General features: G+C 37.5%; 1 pseudogene; it reads left to right on the top strand.

The window, feature by feature from the left end:
* Positions 1–6,068: 6,068 nt before the first annotated feature.
* Positions 6,069–6,451, top strand: LOC102139492 (large ribosomal subunit protein eL22 pseudogene; annotated as a pseudogene).
* The last annotated feature ends 19,673 nt before the right edge of the window (positions 6,452–26,124 follow it).

Genomic DNA, 26,124 nt, shown 5'->3' with positions numbered 1-26,124 from the left:
AGCATAAATGTTTGGAAAATTTGCAGCTGAACAATGTAATTGAAAAGAAAACCCCATTTTCTGAGCAGGAATTGAAGCCAGCTGCAGAAATTTGCATAAGTAACAAGGAACTGAATTTTAGTCTCCAAGACAATGGGGAAAATGTCTCCAGGGCATGTCAGAGGTCTTCATGGCAGCCCATCCCATCACAAGCCTGGAGGCCTAGGAGGAAAAAGTGGTGGGCCCCTGTGTTGTGTGCAGCCTAGGGACTTGCTGCCTTGCATCACAGCCCCTCTAGTCGTGGCAGAAAGGGGCCAACATAGAGCTCAGACCATGGCTTCAGAGGATGGAAGCCTCAAGACTTGGCAGTTTTCAAGTGCCTTTAAGCTTGACAGTGCACAGAAGTCAAGAATTGGGTTTTGGAGACCTCTGCCTAGATTTCAGAAGATATATGAAAATATCTGGATGTCCAGGCAGAAGTTTGCTTCAAAGGCAAGTTCTCATGGAGAGCCTCTGCTAGGGCAGTGCAGAAAGGAAATGTGGATTGGAGTCTCCACACAGAGTCCCTACTGGGGCACTGCCTAGTGGAGCTGTGAGAAAAGGCTAACTATCCTCCAGATTCCACAATGGTAGATCCACTGACAACTTGCATCATGTGCCTAGAAAAGCCACAGACAGCACTGGCCCATGAAAGCTTCAGGGAGGCAGGCTGTACCCTGCAAAACCACAGGGGCAATGCTGCCCAAGACCATGGGAACCCACCTCTTGCATCAGCACAACCTGGATGTGCAACATGGAGTCAAAGAAGATAATTTCTGGGCCTTAAGATTTGACTGCCCCACTGGATTTTGGACTTGCATGAGGTCTGTTGCTCCTTTGTTTTGGCCAATTACTCATATTTGAAACAGCTGTATTTACCCAATGTCTGTAGCCCCATTGTACCTAGGAAGTAACTAACTTACTTTTGATTTTACAGGCTTATAAGGATAAGGGACATGCTTTGTCTCAGATGAGACGTTAGACTGTGGACTTTTGAGTTAATGCTGAAATGAGTTAAGACTTTGTGGGACTGTTGGGAAGAAAAGATTGATTTTGAAATGTGAGGACATAAGATTTGGGAGGGGCCAGGAGCAGGATGATATGGTTTGGTTGTGTCACCGCCCAAATCTCATCTTGAATTGTAACTCCTACAATTTCCATATGTCATGGGAGGAACACGGTAGGAGGTGATTGAATTATGGGGAATGGTCTTACCTGTGTTGTTCTCATGATAGTGAATGAGTCTCACAAGATCTGATGGTTTAAAAATGGGATTTTCTCTGCACAAGGTCTCTCTTTGCCTGCCACCATCCACATAAGATGTGACTTGCTCCTCCTTGCCTTCTGCCATGATTGTGAGGCCTCCCCAGCCACTTGGAACTGTGAATCCAATTAAACCTCTTTCTTTTGTAAATTGCCCAGTCTCGGGTATGTCTTTTATCAGCAGCATGAAAACGAACTTATACACATACATATATAAATACCTTTACCTATGTATCTATACAGAGAGACATATATTATAGATATCTCTGTGGAGATTGATCTACAGAGTTATCTTTTTCTTTCTACACAGTCATTCCTAGGTAACTGTAGGAGATTTGTTCTAGGAACCCCTTGTATGGATTGGCTCTTTGTTCCCACTCAAATCTCATATTTTAGCTCCCATAATTAGCATGTTTTGTGGGAAGGACCCAGTGGGAGATAACTGAACCATGGTGATGGGTCTTTCCCATGCTCTTCTCATGATAGTGAATGGGTCTCACAAGATCTCATGGTTTTGCAAATGGGAATTTCTCTGCATAAGTCTCTCTTTGCCTGCTGACATCCATATAAGATGTGATTTGTTCCCGCTTGCCTTCCACCATGATTGTGAGGCCTCCACAGCCACGTAGAACTGTGAGTTTTCCATTAAACTTATTTCCTTTGTAAATTGCCCCATCTCAGTTATGTCTTTATCAGCAGCATGAAAACGGACTAATACACTCCCATAGATACCAAACTTCACAGATGTTCAAGTCCCTTATATAACATGACATAGTATTTGTCTATAACCTATGTACATCCTCTTATATACTTTAAATAATCTCCAGATTACTTATAATACCTAATACACTGTAAATGCTATGTAAATAGTTGTTATATTGTATTTTGTTTATATTCTTCTTTTTCTTTCTTTCTTTTCTTTTCTTTTCTTTTTTTTTTTTTTTTTTTTTTTTTTTTTTGAGACAGTCTCACTCTGTTGCCCAGGCTGGAGTGCAATAGTGTGATCTCGGCTCACTGCAACCTCTGCCTCCCGGGTTCAAGCCATTCTCCTGCCTCAGCCTCCTGAGTAGCTGGGATTACAGGCACCCACCACCACGCCCAGTTAATTTTTTGTATTTTTAGTAGAGATGGGGTTTCACTGTGTTGATCAGGCTCCAACTCCGACCTTGTGATCTGCCCACCTCGGCCTCCCAAAGTGCTGGGATTACAGAGGCGAGCCACCGCGCCTGGCCATATTATTTTTCTTATTGTTTTGTTATCGATTATTTTTGTCTTGAATATTTGTGATTCACAGTTGGTTGGATTAATAGATGCAGAAGCCACAGATATAGAGGGCCAATTGTGTGTGTGCGTGTGTATAAAATTTCTCTAGATAGTAATTAAAGGAATAGATAGATTGGTAGGCAAGTACAAAGGAATTTCTTTCTGAAATCAGTCATATGATTGCAGAGGTACAAGTTTAATATATTAAGAGTAGTCTGGCAGACTGCTGACCCAGGAAAAAGTTGTAGTCCATGTATAAAGGCAGTTTACTGGCAGAATTCCTTCTTCCTTGTGAGATGTCTGTTTTATTTAATTAAATCCTTCCATTAATTGATGATTCTCAGCCACAATAAAGTGTAATCTGTTTTACTCAAGTCTACTGATTTAAATGTTAATCTCATCCATAAAACACATTCAAAGAAACATCCAGAATAATGTTTGATCAAATACCTGGGCACTGTGACCCAACAACGGTGTCACAAAAAAGTAAACATTACAAGTCTACCCCTTGTCCAACTGCCACCTATACACATCTCTGTACACCATACCTAAACTCTTAATAAAGACAATTAGAAGGCCATACTCCTGCCAAATATAATACAACTATCCTGCACATAACTGAAAATGTACTAACTCCTTTCTCAGAAGAGAATGCAAAATCTTAGGAAAATGTTGACTCTTCTTCTTGATATCCCATAACTGAAATAATATGATGTAACACAAACAATACATAAATACTATGATATAAAGTAAATATATATTATATTACATGATAAAAACTTAACGTAGAAAACAAAAATTTATTTATACACATATTCATAATAAAACAAAAAAGACAACTCCAATCACCCTTTCTATAACTTGTCATGCAGTCATATTTGGTATTCATAACTAACTACACACACTGTATTTCCTTTGCTCTTAAAAAATGCTTCAGCTGGTTGTAGCTTTTTACTTTGGGACTGACACAAAGCTTCATTCTAGAAGTGTCTGGGCTATTAATAGTCTCTTCTTCACAATTCAGAGTAATGAGGAGCTCAAAGTGGCTGAGGAGAAATCTTAACTTCCAGTTCAATGGAATTCTTGTGTCTTCTAGTAAAAGTATTCATCCCTTTGTAATTAAGACCTGCAGAGCAGCAGAGCTTAAGATTATAGAAAAAAAAAATGTTACAAGTGAGTCACTAGTGGTAATAGTTTTGCCATTCCCATTTCAACTTGTTGATTCCTGGACCTATGAATCATGGGTATGGGAGGAGCATTACAATATATTGTATGCTGTTTTAGGTCATACACAACTTTCTGAAGAAATGTGCCCCAGTGCTACATGGTATTTACTACTTAGATTGCAGTGTCACGGAGTCTTCAAAAGACCATTTCGTAGTTCTATTGGCCAGCTCCATAATTCTGGTGGAGAAAATATGGCAAGACAACTGAATTCTATGACCACAGTATGCTGTGCCTCCTTTGTTGTGAAGTCAGTTCCTTGAACATAAGCAATTGTGTGTGGACTTCCATAATAGTGGATAAGTCATGATGTAAGGCCATGGATGATAGTTTTGGGAGAAAACATTGCATAAAAGAAAAGCAAATTTATATCCACAGTAAGTGTATATTTTAGCAACAACAAAATACTGTCTTCCATGATGAAAGCAGTTCAATGAAATCAACCTGGCACCAGGTAGCTAACTGATCATCCTGAGAAATAATTGCAATCTGAAACTAAAGGCAGTCTACTGGAAGATTTTTTTTTCCTCTGGATAAATTATTCTATTTTTACTGACAGTTTCCCTTGATTATATGAGGCTCACCCACATTATAGAGGGTAATCAGCTTTACTCAAAATCCTCAAATTTAAATGTTAATCTAATCCAAAACAAGTTCACCTTCATAGAAACATTCAGAATAATATTTGACCATGTAGCTGAGCAGTTACCCAGCAAAGTTAACACACAAAATTGATCAATATAATCAGTGAGAATACTGTGAACTTGAACAAAACTATTAACCACTTGCAACTGAAAGAAATACCGAGTACATTCTACCCAAAAAACAGCACAATACATAGCATTCTCAATTGTACATGAAACATTTACCAGGGTAGACTATATATTAGGCCATAAAATGGGTACAAATAAAGATTGAAAACATACAGCTGAGTAAGGAGGCTCGTGCCTATAATCCCAGACTTTTGAGAGGCTAAGACAGGAGGATTATTTGAGTCCAGGAGTTTAAAAATACTCAGGGCAACATAGTGAGATCTCATCTCTTCAAAAAGAAAATAGATTAGTTGGGCATGAAGATGCATGCTTATAATCCCAGCTACTCAGGAGGCTGAGGTGAGAGAACCACTTGAGAACAGGAGGATGTGGCTACAGTGAACCCTGATCACGCCTCTGCACTCAGCCTTGGTGAAGCGGAAGACTCTGTCTCAGAAACAAACAAACAAAACCAACGTAAAATATATATTTTTAATAAAAATGGAATGAAACTAACATTAAACAACATAAGGAATACTAAAAAAAAGTAAGTATGTGGAAATGAAACAACACTATTTTACAAAACAAATAGGTTAAATAAAAAAATCCAAAACAAATTAATTAGAAAAACACTGAGACTTATGAAAATTTAAAACAACATCCCAACACTTACACAATGAGTAAAAGAAGGTCTAAGAGGAAAATTTATAGCTTAAAAGCTGACATTATAAAAATAAAAGTATCTCAAGTAAATAACTTTACAACATAAAGGACTGGAAAACAAAACAAACTGAACTCAAATTTAGTTGATGGAAAAAATCAATAGGGATGAGAATGAGATAAATATAAGAATAGATAAACAACAGAGGAAATCAATTAAAATAAAAATTGGGCCGGGGGCGGTGGCTCACGCCTGTAATCCCAGAACTTTGGGAGGTGGAGTTGGGTGGATCACGAGGCAGAAGATGGAGACCATCCTGGTTAACATGGTGAAACCCCGTCTCTACTAAAAATACAAAAAAAAAAAAAAAAAAAAAAAAAGCCGGGGGTGGTGGGTGCCTGTAGTCCCAGCTACTTGGAATGCTGAGGCAGGATAGTGGCCTGAACCTGGGAGGTGCAGCTTGCAGTGAGCCGAGATCGCGCCACAGCACTCCAGCCTGGGCGACAGAGTGAGACTCCGTCTCAAAATAAATAAGTAAATAAATAGAAAATTGATTCTTTGCAAGGATAAACAAAATTGACACAACTTTAGCTAGATTGACTGAGAAATAGGAGACGTACCACATACCTAAAATTAGAAATTAAGATAAATTCTGGAGAAGATGAAGAATAAAGGGAATTCTTACATACTGTTGGTGTGTATGTAAATGTATATGTAAATTGTGTATATGTAAATAAGTACAGACACTATGGAAAACAGTATGGAGGTTCCCAAAAAAACTAAAAATTAAACCACCATATGATCCAGCAATCCCACTACTGGATATATATCCAAAGGAAAGAAAATTATGTTAAAGTGATATCGGGCTTTCTGTCTCCGCTACTGCCATGGCACCTGTGAAAAAGCTTGTGGTGAAGGGGGGCAAACAAAAGAAGCAGGTTCTGAAATTCACTCTTGATTGCACCTACCCTGTAAAAGATGGAATCATGGATGCTGCCAATTTTGAGCAGTTTTTGCAAGAAAGGATCAAAGTGATCGGCAAAGCTGAGAACCTTGGTAAGGGGTGGTGACCATCGAAAGGAGCAAGAGCAAGATTGCCGTAACATCAGAGGTGCCTTTTTCAAAAAGGTATTTGAAATATCTTACTAAAAAATATTTGAAGAATAAACTACGTGATTGGTTGCATGCAGTTACTAACAGCAAAGAGAGTTATGAATTCCGTTACTTTCAAATTAACCAGGATGAAGAAGAGAAGGAAGACGAGGATTAAATTTCATTTGTAGAGGACTGTGTGCTTGCAAACGAGATGTTCCCGATAAGCCCTGTTCTTGCAAACAAAGTAGGACATTCCTTCTCTGCAAACAAGAAGGATAAAAGAGCCAGCTGTAAACAGCGGGCTCTGGGAACTGGTCAATGTTTACTGATCTTGCGAGTCAAGGAAAGGTCAGAGAAGCAACACATGTCCCGTGACTTGGCAACATTCCACAAACGGCTGGATAAAATAAAGCAGAGTGTGCGATTTGCGGTGGCCGCCATGTATGTCTTGTCCTGTGTTGTCTTGTGTGTTCATTCCTTTGTTTAGGAAACACGCGGACCCCAACATCATTTATCTGGAATATTTTGTATGAGCTCTTGAAAAAAATTTGGGAACCAAAATGGTGGTTTATCCTTGTATCTCTGCAGTGTGGATTGAACAGAAAATTGAATATCATAGTTAAAGGGCTTCCTTTGGGCAGCCAGTCACTTATTTATACCGTGACTTCTTTTTTTTTTTTCTTCTGCTTGAAAATTTCAATTTCCCTGGTAATACCAGAGTAGAAGAGGGTGACTTTACGGAAATGACAGCCATTGGGCAGGCAGATGAGGGCGTGGAGGTGTGGGCTGAAGGTAGTGATTCCTTTATTTTAGAAGTGTGCCTGTCAATTGTTTCTGTTGCTTTTCCCAAAGAATAATTCAGGGATACAAGCAGGCTCCTCTCATTCATTAAATGAAAACATTACATCTTTCTAAGATTCTCTGTGGGAAAATAGCAGTGTCAATAAAATGCAGGTTTCTGGGCCATTCGTCTTACTCTGATTTTTTTATTACAAATTTCTCTTGACGCACAGAATTGTGCCTACTAATCACCTTCTTCCTAGAGAGAGAAAATATGTTCCTTCAGCATTGTTGTATAGTCCATCACTTTCCATAAAGGGGTTTGGGGAATCAACTGTAAAAGTCCCAGGTTCTGTATTAACTACATGTGTAAAAATATGAATGTGTGAGTAATCTGTTTCTACAAAAAAAAAAAAAAAAAAAAAAAAAAAAAAAAATTAAGGTGGGAACATTACTATGAAAAAATAAATAGGATTATAAGAGAGTTTAATGAATAATTGCATGCTTATAACTTAGACGACTTAGATGAAATGGATAAATTCCCAGAAACACACAACTCACAAAAACTGAATAATGAATAGAAAATCTGGGGGGCGGAGCAAGATGGCTGAATAGGAACAGCTCCAGTCTCCAAGTCCCAGCGTAAGCAACACAGAAGACCGGTGATTTCTGCATTTTCAACTGAGGTACTGGGTTCATCTCACTAAGGAGTGCCGGACAATCGGTGCTGTTCAGCTGCTGCAGCCCGACCAGCGAGAGCTGAAGCAGGGTGAGGCATCACCTCACCTGGGAAGCACAAGGGGGAAGGGAATCCCTTTTCCTAGCCAGGGGAACTGAGACACACAACACCTGGAAAATCGGGTAACTCCCACCCCAATACTGAGCTTCAAGCAAACAGGCACACCAGGAGATTGTATCCCACACCTGGCCAGGAGGGTCCCACGCCCACGGAGCCTCCCTCATTGCTAGCACAGCAGTCTTTGATCTAACCGCAAGGCAGCAGCGAGGCTTGGGGAGGGGCATCCGCCATTGCTGAGGCTTAAGTAGGTAAACAAAGCCGCTGGGAAGCTCGAACTGGGTGGAGCTCACAGCAGCTCAAGGAAACCTGCCTGTCTCTGTAGACTCCACCTCTGGGGATAGGGCACAACTAAGCAACAGCAAAAGCAGCAGAAACATCTGCAGACGCAAACGACTCTTTCTGACAGCTTTGAAGAGAGCAGTGGATCTCCCAACACGGAAGTTGAGATCTGAGAAGGGACAGACTGCCTGTTCAAGTGGGTCTTTGATCCCTGAGTAGCCTAACTGGGAGACATCCCCCACTAGGGGCAGTCTGACACCCCACACCTCACAGGGTGGAGTACACTCCTGAGAGGAAGCTTCAAAAGCAATAATCAGACAGGTACACTCGCTGTTCAGAAATATTCTATCTTCTGCAGCCTCTGCTGCTGATACCCAGGCAAACAGGGTCTGGAGTGGACCTCAAGCAATCTCCAACAGACCTACAGCTGAGGGTCCTGACTGTTAGAAGGAAAACTATCAAACAGGAAGGACACCTACACCAAAACCCCATCAGTACATTACCATCATCAAAGACCAGAGGCAGATAAAACCACAAAGATGGGGAAAAAGCAGGGCAGAAAAGCTGGAAATTAAAAAATAAGAGCACATCTCCCCCGGCAAAGGAGCGCAGCTCATCGCCAGCAATGGATCAAAGCTGGACGGAGAATGACTTTGATGAGATGAGAGAAGAAGGCTTCAGTCCATCAAACTTCTCAGAACTAAAGGAGGAATTATGTACCGAGTTCAAAGAAACTAAAAATCTTGAAAAAAAAGTAGAAGAATTGATAGCTAGAATAATTAATGCAGAGAATGCCATAAACGAAATGAAAGAGATGAAAACCATGACACGAGAAATACATGACAAATGCACAAGCTTCAGTAACTTCCTCGATCAACTGGAAGAAAGAGTATCAGCGATTGAGGATCAAATGAATGAAATGAAGTGAGAAGAGAAACCAAAAGAAAAAAGAAGAAAAAGAAATGAACAGACCTGCAAGAAGTATGGAATTATGTAAAAAGACCAAATCTACGTCTGATTGGGGTACCTGAAAGTGAGGGGGAAAATGGAACCAAGTTGGAAAACACTCTTCAGGATATCATCCAGGAGAACTTCCCCAACCTAGTAGGGCAGGCCATCATTCAAATCCAGGAAATACAGAGAACGCCACAAAGATACTCCTTGAGAAGAGCAACTCCAAGACACATAATTGCCATATTCACCAAAGTTGAAATGAAGGAAAAAATCTTAAGGGCAGCCAGAGAGAAAGGTCGGGTTACCCACAAAGGGAAGCCCATCAGACTAAAAGCAGATCTCTCGGCAGAAACTCTCCAAGCCAGAAGAGAGTGGGGGCCAATATTCAACATTCTTAAAGAAAAGAATTTTAAACCCAGAATGTCATATCCAGCCAAACTAAGTTTCAGAAGTGAAGGAGAAATAAAATCCTTCACAGATAAGCAAATGCTTAGAGATTTTGTCACCACTAGGCCTGCCTTACAAGAGACCCTGAAGGAAGCACTCAACATGGAAAGGAACAACCGGTACCAGCCATTGCAAAAACGTGCCAAAATGTAAAGACCATCGAGGCTAGGAAGAAACTGCATCAACTAACGAGCAAAATAGCCAGTTAATATAATGGCAGGATCAAGTTCACACATAACAATCTTAACCTTAAATGTAAATGGACTAAATGCTCCAATTAAAAGACACAGATTGGCAAACTGGATAAAGAGTCAAGACCCATCAGTGTGCTGTATTCAGGAGACCCATCTCACATGCAGAGACATACATAGGCTCAAAATAAAGGGATGGAGGAAGATTTATCAAGCGAATGGAGAACAAAAAAAGGCAGGGGTTGCAATACTAGTCTCTGATAAAATAGACTTTAAACCATCAAAGATCAAAAGAGACAAAGAAGGCCATTACATAATGGTAAAGGGATCAATTCAACAGGAAGAGCTAACTATCCTAAATATATATGCACCCAATACAGGAGCACCCAGATTCAAAAAGCAAGTCCTTAGAGACTTACAAAGAGACTTAGACTCCCATACAATAATAATGGGAGACTTCAACACTCCACTGTCAACATTAGACAGATCAACAAGACAGAAAGTTAACAAGAATATCCAGGAATTGAACTCATCTCTGCAGCAAGCAGACCTAATAGACATCTATAGAACTCTCCACCCCAAATCAACAGAATATACATTCTTCTCAGCACCACATCGCTCTTATTCCAAAATTGACCACATAATTGGAAGTAAAGCACTCCTCAGCAAATGTACAAGAACAGAAATTATAACAAACTGTCTCTCAGACCACAGTGCAAAAAACTAGAACTCGGGACTAAGAAACTCAATCAAAACCACTCAACTACATGGAAACTGAACAACCTGCTCCTGAATGACTACTGGGTACATAACAAAATGAAGGCAGAAATAAAGATGTTCTTTGAAACCAATGAGAACAAAGATACAACATACCAAAATCTCTGGGACACATTTAAAGCAGTGTGTAGAGGGAAATTTATAGCACTAAATGCCCACAAGAGAAAGGAGGAAAGATCTAAAATGGACACTCTAACATCACAATTAAAAGAACTAGAGAAGCAAGAGCAAACACATTCGAAAGCTAGCAGAAGGCAAGAAGTAACTAAGATCAGAGCAGAACTGAAGGAGATAGAGACACAAAAAACCCTCCAAAAAATCAATGAATCCAGGAGTTGGTTTTTTGAAAAGATCAACAAAATTGACAGACCGCTAGTAAGACTAATAAAGAATAAAAGAGAGAAGAATCAAATCAACGCAATTAAAAATGATAAAGGGGATATCACCACCGAACCCACAGAAATACAAACTACCATCAGAGAATACTATAAACACCTCTATGCAAATAAACTAGAAAATCTAGAAGAAATGGATAATTTCCTGGACACTTACACTCTCCTAATACTAAACCAGGAAGAAGTTGAATCCCTGAACAGATCAATAGCAGGCTATGAAATTGAGGCAATAATTAATAGCCTACCAACCAAAAAAAGTCCAGGACCAGATGGATTCACAGCTGAATTCTACCAGAGGTACAAGGAGGAGCTGGTACCATTCTTTCTGAAACTATTCCAATCAATAGAAAAACAGGCAATCCTCCCTAACTCATTTTATGAGGCTGACATCATCTTGATACTAAAGCCTGGCAGAGACAAAACAAAAAAAGAGAATTTTAGACCAATATCCATGATGAACATTGATGCAAAAATCCTCAATAAAATACTGGCAAACCGGATTCAGCAACACATCAAAAAGCTTATCCACCATGATCAAGTGGGCTTCATCACTGGGATGCAAGGCTGGATCAACATTCGCAAATCAATAAACATAATCCAGCATATAAACAGAACCAAAGACAAGAACCACATGATTATCTCAATTGATGCAGAAAAGGCTTTTGACAAAATTCAACAGCCCTTCATGCTAAAAACACTCAATAAATTCGGTATTGATGGAACGTACCTCAAAATAATAAGAGCTATTTATGACAAACCCACAGCCAATATCATACTGAATGGGCAAAAACTGGAAAAATTCCCTTTGAAAACTGGCACAAGACAGGGATGCCCTCTCTCACCACTCCTATTCAACTTAGTGTTGGAAGTTCTGGCTAGGGCAATTAGGCAAGAGAAAGAAATCAAGGGTATTCAGTTAGGAAAAGAAGTCAAATTGTCCCTGTTTGCAGATGACATGATTGTATATTTATTTATTTATTTATTTATTTATTTAATTTATTTATTATTATTATACAATTGTCTCAGCCCAAAATTTCCTTAAGCTGATAAGAAACTTCAGCAAAGCCTCAGGACACAAAATTAATGTGCAAAAATCACAACCATTCTTATATACCAGTAACAGACAAACAGAGAGCCAAATCATGAATGAACTTCCATTCACAATCGCTTCAAAGAGAATAAAATATCTAGGAATCCAACTTACAAGGGATGTAAAGGACCTCTTCAAGGAGAACTCCAAACCACTGCTCAGTGAAATAAAAGAGGACACAAACAAATGGAAGAACATACCATGCTCATGGATAGGAAGAATCAATATCGTGAAAATGGCCATACTGCCCAAGGTAATTTATAGATTCAATGCCATCCCCATCAAGCTACCAATGAGTTTCTTCGCAGAATTGGAAAAAACTGCTTTAAAGTTCATATGGAACCAAAAAAGAGCCCGCATCTCCAAGACAATCCTAAGTCAAAAGAACAAAGCTGGAGGCATCACGCTACCTGACTTCAAACTATACTACAAGGCTACAGTAACCAAAACAGCATGGTACTGGTACCAAAACAGAGATATAGACCAATGGAACAGAACAGAGTCCTCAGAAATAATACCACACATCTACAGCCATCTGATCTTTGACAAACCTGAGAGAAACAAGAAATGGGGAAAGGATTCCCTATTTAATAAATGGTGCTGGGAAAATTGGCTAGCCGTAAGTAGAAAGCTGAAACTGGATCCTTTCCTTACTCCTTATACGAAAATCAATTCAAGATGGATTAGAGACTTAAATGTTAGACCTAATACCATAAAAATCCTAGAAGAAAACCTAGGTAGTACCATTCAGGACATAGGCATGGGCAAAGACTTCATGTCTAAAACACCAAAAGCAACGGCAGCAAAAGCCAAAATTGACAAATGAGATCTAATTAAACTAAAGAGCTTCTGCACAGCAAAAGAAACTACCATCAGAGTGAACAGGCAACCTACAGAATGGGAGAAAATTTTTGCAATCTACTCATCTGACCAAGGGCTAATATCCAGAACCTACAAAGAACTCAAACAAATTTACAAGAAAAAAACAAAGAACCCCATCAAAAAGTGGGCAAAGGATATGAACAGACATTTCTCAAAAGAAGACATTCATACAGCCAACAGACACATGAAAAAATGCTCATAATCACTGGCCATCAGAGAAATGCAAATCAAAACCACAATGAGATACAATCTCACACCAGTTAGAATGGCAATCATTAAAAAGTCAGGAAACAACAGGTGCTGGAGAGGATGTGGAGAAATAGGAACACTTTTACACTGTTGGTGGGATTGTAAACTAGTTCAACCATTATGGAAAACAGTATGGTGATTCCTCAAGGATCTAGAACGAGAGGTACCATATGACCCAGCCATCCCATTACTGGGTATATACCCAAAGGATTATAAATCATGCTGCTATAAAGACACATGCACACGTATGTTTATTGCAGCACTATTCACAATAGCAGAGACTTGGAATCAACCCAAATGTACATCAGTGACAGACTGGATTAAGAAAATGTGGCACATATACACCATGGAATACTATGCAGCCATAAAAAAGGATGAGTTTGTGTCCTTTGTAGGGACATGGATGTAGCTGGAAACCATCATTCTTAGCAAACTATCACAAGAACAGAAAACCAAACACTGCATGTTCTCACTCATAGGTGGGAACTAAACAATGAGATCACTTGGACTCGGAAAGGGGAACATCACACACCGGGTCCTATTATGGGGAGGAGGGAGGAGGGAAGGATGGCATTGTGAGTTATACCTGATGTAAATGATGAGTTGATGGGTGCTGACGAGTTGATGGGTGCAGCACACCGACATGGCACAAGTATACATATGTAACAAACCTGCACGTTATGCACATGTACCCTAGAACTTAAAGTATAATAATAATAATAAATATACAAAATAAAAATAAAAAAATTAAGAAAAGAAAATCTGAATAGATATATCAGTAATAAGCAGACAGAATCAGTAATCAAAAACTTCTGAAAAAACAAAAGCATATCCTTAGCCCACTTTTTGATGGACTTGTCTGTTTTTTTCCTGTAAAATTGTTTAAGCTCTTTGTATATTCTGGATATTAGTCCTTTGTCAGATAAATAGATTGCAAAAATTTTCTCCCATCCTGTGGTTGCATGTTCACTCTGATGATACTTTGTTTTGCTGTGCAGAAGCTCTTTAGTTTAATTAGATACCATTTGTCAATTTTGGCTTTGTTGCAATTGCTTTTGGTGTTTTAGTCATGAATTCTTTGCCCATACCTATGTCCTGAATGGTATTGACTAGGTTTTCTTCTAGAGTTTTTATGGTTTTGGGTTTTACCTTTAAGTCTTTAATCCATCTTGAGTTAATTTTTGTATAAGGTGTAAAGAAGGAAGTCTGTTTCTGTTTTCTGCGTATGGCTAGCCAGTTCTACCAGCAGAATTTATTAAACAAGGAATCCTTTCCCCATTGCTTGTTTTTGTAAGGCTTGTTGAAGATCAGATGGATGTAGATGGGTGGTGTTATTTCTGAGGTGTCTGTTCTGTTCCATTGGTCTATATATCTGTTCTGGTGCAAGTATCACGCTGTTTTGCTTACTGTAGCTTTGTAGTATAAAACAGACACTTCTCAAACAAAGACATTTATGTGGCCAATAAACCATTTGGAAAAAAAAGCTCAATATCACTGGTCATTAGAGAAATGCAAATAAAAACCACAATGAGATACCATCTCACTCCAGTTAGAGTGGACATCATTGAAAACTCGGGAAACAACAGAAGCTGACGAGGCTGTGGAGAAATAGGAATGCTTTTACACTGTTAGTGGGAGTGTAAATTAGTTCAACCATTATGGAAGACAGCATGTTTATTCATCAAGGATCTAGAACCAGAAATACCATTTGACTAAACAATTCCATTACTGAGTATATACCGAAAAGATTATAAATCTTTCTACTGTAAAGACACATGCACACGTGTTCATTGCAGCACTATTTACAATAGCAATGACTTAGAACCAACCCAAATGACCATCAATGATAAACTGGATAAAGAAAATGTGGCACATATACATCATGGAATACTACCCAGCCTTAAAAGATAATGAGTTCATGTCCTTTGCAGGGACATGAATGAAGCTGGAAACCATCATTCTCAATAAACTAACACAGCAACAGAAAATCAAACATCACATGTTCTCACTCATAAGTGGGAGTTGAACAAAAGAACACATGAACACAGGGAAGGGAACATTACATACCAGGGCCTGCTGGGGGGATGGGGGCAAGGAGAGGGAGAGCATTAGGACAAATACCTAATGCATGCCAAGCTTAAAACCTAGATGATTGGTTGATAGGTGCAACAAACCACCATGGCACATGTATACTTGGGTTACAAACCTGCACATTCGGCACATGTATCCCAGAACTTAAAGTAAAAAAAAAAAAAAAAAAAAAAAAAAAAAAAAAAGTCAGTTATTATCACTAGTGTATTAGATCATTATTGTATTCCTACAGAGAAATACCTAAGACTGAGTAATTTAAAAAGAAAGACGTTCAGTTAGCTCACAGTTCTACAGGCTGTACAAGAAGCTCTGGCATCAGCTTCTGGGGATGCCTGAAGAAACCTATTATTATGGCAGAAGGTAAAGCAGGAGCAGGTATGTCAGATTGTGGGAGTAAAAGCAACAGAGTGGGAGGAGACACTACAGACTTTTAAATGTCCAGATCTCATGAAAAATTACTCATTATCAGGAGAACTGTACCAAAGTCATGATGCTAAACCAGTCACAAAAATTCCTCCTTTATTATCTGATCACCTCTCACCAGACTTCATCTCTAACATTGGGTATTATATTGGAACATGATATATTGGTGGGGACCCATATCTAAATGATATTATTTTGCCCCTGGCCCCTCTCTTATCTCATGTCCTTCTCACACTTCAAAATACAATCACATCTTCCCAATAATCCCCCAATGCTTTAACTAATTCCAATAATAACTCAAGAGTCCAAAGTCTCATCTGAAACAAGGCAAGTCCTTTCCACATATATGCCTGTAAAATTGAAAAGTCACTTACTTCCAAGACACAATGGGGATATAATCATTGGGAAACATTCCTAGAAATCAGATAAAAGAAAGGGGTTACAAGCCCCATGCAAGTCCAAACCCCATCAGGGCTACCATTCACCAAAGATGGAAGACACAAAATCAACACTAAAAAATTATTTGTATTTCTATACACTAACAAGAAATAACACATAAAATTAATAAAATAATTCAATTTACAAGATTTTCAAAAGGAACAACATTATTATCAATAAAATGCTGATATGCGTGCACTTTGCTGCACTACTTCAGTTGCTGACATACACAAGTGAGCATAGGCCCTACTGCAATAACCCTGATGCAACACTTTGGCCAGCACCACCCATTGGAATGCTGTGGACAGCTGACTGGGAACAAATGGCTCCTCCAGTGCAATAGGTTCCTAATTTCAAGGGGCCAGATAACAAATTTGGGGGCCTGGTAACAGCCCCCCAGAGTTATAGCATGTAGTCCATGAGTAGTGAGCTGAACTTTAATCCCCTAAACACTTCAGGAATGAAACCACTCAACTGAACCCACCTTATGTTACCAATAGAAGGTATCTGAGTTACTGGCGGCAATTCCATACGAGTCTTCAGCAATCTCAATTCTTACCTCCTCAGAAGAAATAATTTGACTGAGGGGAATAAGGCAGAAAAAGAGACCAAGGCAAGTTTCACAGCAGGAGTGGAAGTTCACTTTAAAAGGCTTTAGAACAGGAAAGAAAGAAAAGTATGCTTGGAAGAGACCCAAGTGGACACTGGGTCAAGTTCCCCATTTAACCCTGATACTAAGCCTTTATGGGCTGGCCCCATTCCCATGATTCTTCCCTAAGAATCAGCTGCCTACATGTGCAGTGCCCTCCTTACCCTTGGGAAGTGAGCATGCTCAGTGTGTTTAGGAAGTTGTATGCTTGTCTATCTGAAGCTTTTCTTCCCTTTTTTGGTGGAGTGCCCAGAAGTTCATACTCTGTCATTTTGTTTCTTAATGCACATGCCAAGGAAGTTGTTGCCTGCTGGTGCTTGCATTCAATTAACACTTTATTGCAACAGGTATGGACCATCAGAAAATGGTCTCTCCTCGCTGTCAGCTGCCAGTTTGTCACCTTTAGAGAGGCAATGTGACAACTGCCAAAACATCATCCAACATTCCTAGTGGGTAGAGGAGAGCCCTCTCCTGATCTACTCATGCCTGTCTAACAACCTGTAACATTAACGCCACAATCAAACCCCCAAAGGCATCAAAGAATATAAAAGAAAAAAATCCCATTCAAGGGGCAGCTACTTCAAATATTGAAGAAACATAAGCCCACACAGATGAGAAATAACCCACACGAGAACTCTGGCAACTCAAAAAGCCAGTGTTTTCTTACTTCCAAAAGACCATACTTCTTCCCCTACAATAGCTTTTACCCAGGCTGAGATGGTTGAAATGACAGACATAAAATTTAGAAGATGGATAGAAATAAAAATCATCAATATTCAGAAGAAAGTCCAAACACCATCCAAGGAATCTAAGGAATACAGTTAAATGATAAGGAACTGAAAGACAAAATGATCATTACAAAAGAAAAAACTAATCTGATAGAGCTGAAAATCTCACTTCAAGAATTTCATAATACAGTCATATGGAGTAACAGAAAAATAGACCAAGATGAGCAAAGACATTTGGAGCATGGAGACTGGTTTTCTGCATTAAATTAGTCAGACACAAATAGAGAAAAAACAAGAACAAAGAATGAACAAAACCTTTGGAAAATATGAGATTATGTAAAGGGACCAATCTATAACTCATTGGCTTCCCTGAAAGAGAGGGACAGAAAGTAAGCCACTTGGAAAACATATTTCAGGATATTGTTTATGAAAATTTTCCCAACCTCGCTAAAGAGGCCAACATTCCAATTCAGGAAATGCAGCAAAGCTCTATGAGATACTATACAAGACGGTCATTTATAAGACACATAGTCATTACATTCTCCAAGTTTGAAATGAAAGAAAATATGTTAAAAGAGAGCAATAGAGAAGGCGTAGGCCTGCTACAAAGGGAATCCCATCAGGCTAACAGTGGATATTTCAGCAGAAAACCTTCAAGCCTGCAGAGACTAGGGGCCTATATTCAGAATTCTTAAAGAAAATAAATTTCAACCACAAATTTCATATCCAGCTGAACTAAGATCTATAAGTGAACAAAAAATAAGGTATTTTTCAGATAAGAAAATGCTAAAGGAATTTGTTACCACCAAAACTGCGTTATAAGAAGTCCTTAAGGGAGTGCTAAATATAGAAAATAAAGCCCATTACCAGCCACCACAAAAACACACTTAAGTACAGAGACCATTGACACTATAAAACAACTACACAAACGAGTCTGCATAGTAACCAGCTAACAACATAGTGACAGAATCAAATTCAAACATATCAATATTAATCCTGAATTAAATTGGCTAAATGTCCTGATTAAAAGGAACAGAGGCAGCACACCAACATGGCACAAGTATACATATGTAACAAACCTGCACGTTATGCACATGTACCCTACAACTTAAAGTATAATAATAATAAATAAATTTAAAAAAAATAAAAGGAACAGAGGGCCAAGTTGGATAATAAAACCAAACCCAACTGTAAACTGTCTTCAAAGGACCTATTTGATATGCAATGACACTAATAGTCTCAAAGTAAGGAGATAGAGAAAAATCTACCAAGCAAATGGAAAAGGAAAAAGGATTTTCTATTACAATTTCAGACAAAACAGACTTTGGACCAGCAACAATAAAAAAAGACAAAGAAGGCCATTACATAACAGTAAAGAGTTCAATTCAACAAGAAGATGTAACTATCCAAAATATATATGCACCAAACACAAGGGCAACCAGAATCATAAAACAAGTTTGTAGACACCTATGAAGAGAACTTAGATAACCACGCAATAATAGTGGGAGACTTCAACACTCTACTGACAGTGGTAGACAAATCATTGAAACAGAAAACTAAAAAATGATATTCAGAAACTGAACTCGTCACTTGTACAAATGGACTGAACACATATCTATGGAACTCTCCACCCTAAAACAACAGATATAATTTGTTTCTCATCTGCACATGGCATATAATCTAAAAGTGATCCCTTGATTGGCCAAAAAACTATTCTCAGAAAGTTTTTTTTGAAAACAATATTACACCAACCCCCCTCTTGTATCATAGCACAATAAAAGTCCAAATCAATAATAAGAAGATTGCTAAACACCATACAATTGCATGCAAATTAAACAACCTGCTGTTAAATGATTTTGAGTAAACAATGAAATTAATGCAAAAATCAAGAAATTCTTTGAAACTAATGAGAACAAAGATGCAACTTAGCAGAATTTCTGAGACACAGCTGAAGCAGTGTTAAACCCCTCACGTTAAAAAGTTATAAATACCTCCAATTAACAAGCTAATTACACTTAGAGGAATTGGAAAAAAAACAAGAAGAAACCCAACCCAAAGCTAGCAGAAGAAACTGCACAACCAAAATCAGAGCTGAATGGAATAAAATTGAGTTGCAAAAAAACTATACAACAGATCAATTAATCCAAGTATTAGGTCTTTAAAAGAATAAATAAAATTGATATACAATTAGCTAGACCAATAAATAAACAAAAAGAGAATATCCAAATAAACACAATCAGAAATGTCAAAGGGGACATTAGAGCTGATAAGACAGAAATACACAACACCTTCAGAGACTACTATGAACATCTTTACGCACACAAGCTACAAAACCTAGAATGAATGGATATATTACAGGAGACATACAACCCGCGAAAACTGAACCAGGAAGAAGTTGAATCCCTGAAAAGGCCATTAATGAGTTCCAAAATTGAAACAATGTTAAAAACATTCCAACAAGAATAAATCCAGGACCAGAAAGAGTCACAGCTGAGTTATACCAGATGTATAAAGAAGAGCTGGTACTATTTATATTCAAATTATTCCAACATATTGAGGAAAGGGGTCTCCTCCCTAACTGATTCTACAATGCTAGCACCGTTCTGATATCAAAACCTGGCATATACACAACAAAATAAAGAAAACTACAAGCCAATATCCTTAATGAACATAGATGCAAAAATCCTCAACAAAATACTAGCAAACTGAATCAAGCAGTGCATCAAAAAGCTAATCCACCACATGAAAGTAGGCTTTATCCCTGGGATGCAAGGTTGGTTCAACATATGCCAATCAAAAAAAGTGATTCATGCTGTAAATAAAACTAAAAACAAAAGGCACATGACCATTTCAATAGATTAGGAAAAGACTTTTGATACAGTTCAACATCTCTTCATATAAAAAACCGTCAACAAGCTAGGCTTTTGATATAGTTCAACATCCCTTCATATTAAAAACCCTCAACAAGCTAGGCATTGAAATAATATATCTCAAAAAAAATAAGAACCATCTATGAAAAGACTCAGAGCAAACGTTGTACAGAATGGGCCACAGCTGGAAACACAGCTTTTGAGAATCAGAAAAAGACCAGAATGCCTGCTCTTCTCATTCTTGTTCAACATAATACTGGAAGTCCTAGCCAGAACAATCAGGCAAGAGAATAAAATAAAAGACATCCAAATAGTGAGAGAGAAAGTCAAACTATCTCTGTTAGTCTCTGCCCCAAAGCACCTAAGTTCGGATAAAAATACTTCAACAAAGTTTTAGAATGCAAACTCAATGTACATAAATCAGTAGCATTTTTATACATTGCTAACAAGCAAGCTGAGAGCCAAATCAAGAATTAAACCCCATAGCCAATAGCCACTATAAGAATAAAATACCTATGAATACAGTTAACCAGGGAAGTGAAAGATTACTACAAGGAGAATTATGAAACACTGCTGAAAGCAATCAGAGATGACACAAATGAATGGAAAATCATTTTATGCTTAAGAATGGGAAGAATCAAAATTGTTAAAATATTATATTGCACCAAAGAAATTTACAGATTTGGTGATATTTCTATCAAACTACCGATGACATTACTCACAAAATTAGAAACACTCTATTTAAAAATTGATATGGAACCAAAAAAGGGTGCAAATAGCCAAGGCAGTCCTAAGCAAAAAACAACAAAACCAAACGCACCACATTACCCAACTTTAAGGTATACTACAAAGCTACACTAACCCAAATAGCATGGTTCTGGTATGAAAACAGACATATAGAACAATGGAACAGAATAAAGAGCCCTGAAATAACTCTGCACAGTTAAAATCATTTGATCTTTGACAAAGCTGATAAAAACAAGCAATGAGGAAAGACTGCCCGTGCAATAAATGGTGCTAGAATAACTGGCTTGCCATATGCAGAACATTGAAACTGTACCCCTTCATTGCACCACATACAAAAATCCACTCCAGATGCATTAAAGCCATTATATTAAATGTAAAACCTAAAACTATCAATACCCTGGAAGATAACCTGGGAAATACCATTCAGGACATAGGTGCTGGCAAAGATTTCATGATGAAGACAGCAAAAACAATTGCAAGGAAAGCAAAAGTTGATAAAGGGAACTTAATTAAACCAAAAAGCTTTTGCACAGCAATAGAAGCTATCAACAGAATAAACAGACAACCTACAAATGGGAGAAAATATTTGCAATCTATACCTCAAATGTGTAATATCCAGAATCTGTAAGAAACTTAAACAAATTAAGAAGCAAAAACAAACAACCTTTTTAAAAATTAGGCAAACAACATGAACAGAGACTTATCAAAAGACAGTGAAAAGACTATAAAAAAGTAAAAAACCAACATATGTTGGTGGGATTGTGACAGAAAGGAAATGCTTATTTACTACTGTTGGGAATGTAAATTTGTTCAGCCATTGTGGAAAGCAATTTGGCAATTTCTGAATAAAAAGCTGGAAGTATTCCCTTTGAGAATTATGATTTGATCTAGCAATCTCATTATTGGGTATATACTCAAAGAAATATAAATTGTTCTACCATAAGGACACATTCATGTGTATATTCATTGCAGCACTGTTCACAATAGCAAAGACATTGAATCAATCGAAATACATCAACAGTAGACTGGATAAAGAAAGTATGGTATATATACACCATGGAATATTATGCAGCCATAAAAATGAGATCATGTCATTTCCAGGAACGTGGATGGAGCTGGAGGCTATTATCCTTAGCTAACTAATGCAGGTACAGAAAACTAAACACCACATATTCTCACTTATAAGTGGGAGCTAAATGATGAGAACTCATGGGCATATGGGGGGGGGGAGCAACAGACAATGGGGCCACAAAGAAAATGTTGCATATACCCACCATGGAATACTATGCAGCCATAAAAAGGAAGAAAATTATGTCCTTTGCAGCAGAATGGATGGAGTTGGAGACCATTATTCCAAGTGAAGTAACACAGGAACAGAAAACCAAACATCTCATATTCTCATTTATAAGTGGGAGCTAAACACTGTGTACTCATGCACACAATGAAGGGTACAACAAACACCAGGGCCTACTTGAGGGTGGGGAGTGGGAGGAGTGTGAAGATCAAGATCCTACTGTGCACTATAGTTATTACCCAGATGAAAAAATAACCTGTACGCCAAACCCCTGTGACAGACCTATGTAAAAATCCTGCACAGATACCCCTCAACCTAAAATAATGGTGAAAAAAACAGAAATTGCCAAGGGGAAAGACTCTCATACCTTATAATGAATTCAGGGAGATGTGGACAAGACTTTTTTCAATAAATTTAGCAAAGAACAAATCTTCGACAGGCATGGTGGCTCATGCCTTCACTTTGGGAGGCTGAGGCAGTTTTCACTTTTGCAGGCTGAGGCAGAAGGATCACAGAAGCCCAGGAGTTCAAAATCAGCTGGGCCAGTAAAGAAAGATTCCTTCTCTACAATTTTTTTTAATGGTCAAGGAGAAATAAGACTTATACATTGTAAACTAAAAATTTTTGAAAAAATTAAGGAAGATGTAAATTAATAGAAGGATGTCTCATGTTTTTAGATTATGTTATTAAGATTACAGATGCAATCCCAATCAATATTGCAATTACTTTTCTATCAGAAATACCAAAACTTATCGTAAAGTGGAATTGTAATTTAGGTGAAATTCCATATCATCAACATGGAATCTCTAAAACCAATAATAGCCAAAATAATTGCAATGCAATTTAAAAGTTGGAGGACTTACACTTTCTTACGTCAGATTTCCTACGAAAGTGTGGTAATCAAAACAATGTAGTCTTTGAATAAAGACAAGCATAAATAACAATAGATTAAAATAGCCCAGAAATACACCCTCACTTATATAATCAAAAAGTTTGCTCCAAATATCCTTATACAATTAAATGGAGAAAGAACAGTTTATTCTTACCTTAATTCATATACAAAAATTTACTTAAATATCAATCTAAAGACTTGAATGTAAGAACTGAAACTATGAAACTTTTAGAAGAACACAGAAAAAGATTCATGATATTAGACATACAATGATTTTTGGATGTGACACAAAAAGAGCATGCAACAAAAGAAAAAAGTTTGTGAAAATTAAAATCTTTTCTGCATTAAGAAACACTAGCAAAATAGTGAAATTCACAGAATGGGAGATACCATTTTTTATCCGATGTATGGTGTCTCGCTGTGATTTATATGTTAAGGAAGTCCTGTTCTTTAGTATCTCAGAATGTATTTGATGATAAGCTCTTTAAAGACATAATTAAGGTAAAATGAAGTCATTGGGGTGGGTCCCAATTCAATATGACTGGTGTCCTCTTAAGAAAAGGAGATTAAGACACAGAAATGCACAGGGAAATCACCACTTAAAGACACGGAGAAAGTGGCCATCTACAACCCAAGGAAAGAGGCCTCAAAAGAAATCAACCCTCCTGGCACCTTAATTTTGGGCATCTAGTCTTCTATGCTATTGGAAACTGCAGGAAAGGTGTTTCTTGTTTTAAAGTTTCTACATATGTGACCCAATTTGTTCTATTGTTTTGTGGAAGATAGAATTTGTAAGTGATGAACTTTAATATTGATCTGAGCAGTTTTTAAAGCAAAGCATTGAATGGATGGTCTAATATTTCCTTGTTGCTTAGTAAAATGCCAGAGGAGAAATACAAAGTGAAGGTGGCATTGTTACAAAAATAGAAGAAAAGTATGAAGATTTGGGAAATGCTCAATCTATACATATGTCAAAACTTGAGAAAGTATATGCTGGAGGGTGCACTAAGGAAGTGTATGTGGTGTTTAAAGGATTATGGGTTTGTGACTTATCGATCCATTCAGCCATCTCAGCAGAAGCCAGGTATGGAGATGGAGTTCTATCAGTAGAATAATTTTCAACTTGGACTGAATGGGGTAGTGATAGGATGACATGAAGAAAAGCTGTTAATTTTTTGTTAAAAGTTTGGTAGAGAATCACTTTCTGTTCCATAAATATGTAAAACTATAACTCGATCATTTACAGTAGGTATTGCATTGAATGTGCACATCACTTTGGGTGGTATTGCCATATTCACAATGTTACGTTTTCCAATTCATGATCATCACATGTGTTTGCATTTATTTAGATTTTCTTTATTTTTTAATCAATGTTTTATTGATTTCAATGTGCAAGCATTTTAGCTCTTTTCTTCAGTTTATTTCTTGGTATTTTAATTCTTTTTTATTGACATTGCTTGTTAATGTTTCTTAGTATTTTTGGATTATTAATTGATTTCCATGAACATAAGCGATTTTTATGTTGATTTTGTTCTGCTCAACTATGAAGAATTTGTTTCTTTACTCTAGTATCCTTTTAAAAATTATTTTGGATTACATGTATAGGTTGGGTCATTCATGAAAAGAGTTTTCTTGACTTTATTTTTAATCGGGATGCCTTTTATTTCTTTTCTAATTGTGTTGGCTAGAACTTTTAGGATAAATTAGAACAGGTATTTGGTACAGTGGCATCTTTGTATGGTTTTTGATCATAGAGGAAAAGGTTTTAGTCTTTAACCATTGAGTATAATGTCACCAGTGGGGTTTTCTTGTGTATACCCTTTGTCATGTTGAGGAAGTCCAATTGTTTTAATAGATTTCTGAGTATTTTTATAATGAAAGAATGTCAGATTTTTCAAGTGAAATTTTTTGTGCCAATTGAGAGAATCATGGTTTGTTTCCCCTTTTATTCCATGAATGTGCTGTTACATTGATGGATTTTCTTATGTTGAAATAATCTTATATTTCTGGAATATATACCACTTGTCTGTAGTGTATAATTATTTTGATATGCTGTTGAATTCAGTTTGATAGTATTTTATTGAGGACTTCTGCATTTATACTTATAAGGGATATTGGTGTATGATATTCATTTCTTGTGAAACTTTGTCTGACTTTGGTATCAGGGTAATGCTGTCTTCACAAAACCAATTAAGAAGTATCTCTCCCCTTCTAATTTTTAGAAGATTTTGAGAAATATTGGTGATAATTTATTAAATGTGTGATGTAATTTACCAGTGAGGACATCTGGTCCTGGATTTTCTTTGTTGGGAGTTTTTAAAATGCTAATGATCTATTTATTTATTGTACATGAATAAGTTTTTTAGTGGTGATTTGTGAAATTTGGTACACCCATCACCCAAGCAGTGTACACTGTACCCAATGTGTAGTCTTTTACCCCTCACCGCCTTCTCCCCCTTTCCCCTGAGTCCCAAAAGTCCATTGTATTATTCTTATGCCTTTGCATCCTTGTAGCTTAGCTCCCACTTATGAATGAGAACATAAAATGTTTAGTTTTCCATTCCTGAATTATTTCACTTAGAATAACGGTCTCCAATTTCAATTTCATCCAAGTTGCTGAGAATGCCATTATCTCATTCCTTTTTATGGCTGAATAGTATTCCATGGTGTGTGTTTGTGTGCATGTGTGTGTGTGCATATATATATGAATGTGATATATATACACATATCTATGAATGTGATATATATGTATATACATACATATGAATGTGATATATATATGAATGTGATATATATATACACATTTATACACACACACACACACATATATATATATATCTCACATTTTCTTTATCCACTTGTTGATTGATGGG

Source organism: Macaca fascicularis, chromosome X, assembly GCF_037993035.2.
Source record: "Macaca fascicularis isolate 582-1 chromosome X, T2T-MFA8v1.1".
NCBI classification, from domain to species: Eukaryota; Metazoa; Chordata; class Mammalia; order Primates; family Cercopithecidae; genus Macaca; species Macaca fascicularis.
The sequence above is the reverse complement of the archived record's forward strand: the minus strand, read 5'-3'. Positions and strand labels throughout refer to the sequence as shown.